The sequence below is a fragment of the Scylla paramamosain genome, chromosome 10 (assembly GCF_035594125.1).
Source record: "Scylla paramamosain isolate STU-SP2022 chromosome 10, ASM3559412v1, whole genome shotgun sequence".
Classification (NCBI taxonomy): domain Eukaryota; kingdom Metazoa; phylum Arthropoda; class Malacostraca; order Decapoda; family Portunidae; genus Scylla; species Scylla paramamosain.
The window spans coordinates 14,351,658-14,353,861 of record NC_087160.1 but is presented as its reverse complement, the minus strand read 5'-3'; positions in this window follow the sequence as shown (position 1 = coordinate 14,353,861).

The following is a 2,204-nucleotide window of genomic DNA, read 5'->3' as shown; positions in this document are numbered from 1 at the left end:
GTGTATAAAGACATAAATCCCACATTATCCACACACGAGATTTACACTAAGAGGCAAATCTTAAATGAGTTTCATAGACTGGAATTTACAAGGTTTCGATTATCTGGCCACACTCTAGCTATAGAAACAGGGCGATGGAATAGGCGAGGACGGGGCCGCTTATCGCTGGAGGAGCGGCTGTGCAGTTGTGGTGAGATACAGACGGAGAGACACGTACTGGAGAACTGTACTCTCACCCAACATCTAAGGAATAACTATAGATACGAAACAATGGAAGATGTATTTACAAAATGTACAACTAGCGAGATGTGTAATGTAATTTTCGATGTACTTAAAGTATATAAATAAGGAAATTTAAATGAATGCGAATAATTTGTATGATATCTGGTAATGTCTATTTTTGGGTAGAGAAAAATTTTTTTATTTTGTATTTTGGGAGTTCTTTTGCTGCATTGCAAGAATATTTATTTAATGATTTAGAATATTGTGGACTACAATTATTAATGGACTACTGCTGTGGATATTTTTTTGTATTTTAGTTTTTGTTTTAGTTTTGTTTGCTGTAATATGATTGTGTAGTCAATAAATCTATCTATCTATCTATCTATCTATCTGTGTGTGTGTGTGTGTGTGTGTGTGTGTGTGTGTGTGTGTGTGTGTGTGTGTGTGTGTGTGTGTGTGTGTTGTGTTAGATGCATATAAAGTTGTATGAAAGAAGAGTGTTGTCTTTACAGGACAGGCTGTGACTGCTCCCTTGTGTTTTGAGATACAAAGGGAAACGTTCAGTAAGGTCACAGCTGGGTCATTGGAAAGTTCACAGCACTCCCTGACCCAGTACAAACCAGTCCAGTGCTTGAGACATCACTGGGAATGATCATTTCAGCAGGTGTCTATTGCCTCCTCTTTGTACTGTAAGTTGTGAGTTTGTTAATAATACTTATTGTTATATTGTATTCCTGTTGATATGGTTGGTCAGTGTTTGGAGGAGATGTAAGAATAGAGATGGTAATTGAAACACCTGTTTGTCTGACATATTTAAGTTAACCCGCTCCTTGTACCGTGCTATTATTTCTGTTATTCCGTTCTGACATATGGTGAATTTGAAGTACTCTGATTTTTAACGCGGTACTATCTAACAATTTATTATATTGCATTATTAGTATGGTAATATGTTTCGTATAGTTATGCGTTAGGTGAAAAGCTTGCTTGTTTTCGTCACGTCCGGGCGACGAACAGCAGATCGTTCAGGAGGGAATGATGAACTGGTAGCCTGTTCGGGATATAGCAACCATACACTTGCACCCTTGTTTTACACTTGTGAACACCTTGTCATTTCGCCTTTATACCTTAGAGCGCCACACACTGGTGAGTGTTGCATATTGTACTGCACATGCTTGATGGATAGATCAGAGAAGTGGAGTTGCAGTATGGATTTTCTTGTTGTTGTTGATGTTGTCACTGCCTCCACTACTATAGACAGGATTGCTTCTACTTCAGTTGTTGCTACTTCTACATTACAATCAAAGCTGTCATGCTACGTTGTGCTTTCATGATGAGTAATAGCATACAGTCTAAATGTAAACTATAAAATCAGTTGAGTCTACTCAAGAAATTTTATTGTAGTTAGAAAAGCAACATACATGATAACTGGTTAAGGAGGGCAGTTTTTATGTACTTTGCTGCTGCTTTTTTTTATTTATTTTTTATTAAATAACACCAAATTTTGATTTAAAAACAAAACAAAACAGTTACGGATAGTGAAAAAAGAAATTTAGGATAATACTGACAAACATACCTGTGGCATTACTGTTCAAGAATGTTCATATTTTTACAACTGTTATATGTATGTGCTCTTTAAGAGTCTCTGTGCTTGAGTTATCTTTTTTATGACCCTTCTACCTACCGTACATAACAGTAGCTTTTATATTGCGTTGCCTCAGTGCTTCAGTATGCTTAAGTGAAAGTTAGAATATGAGTTAATGTAACGACCTGATACACGAGGCGTCAGAGACCACACAGCGAGTAACTCGAACTGATGAATACCCTACAGAACAAAAGCTACCGACGCCACGAGAACAAATACACATGGGTACCCGAGTTAAGTCCCCTCACCGCACACCAACTCCACCATTGTCTTGTGTCACTCAAACAACAACAAAGCTCACCACTAACAGCAAGATTCTATTGTGTAAACTCTTGATCCT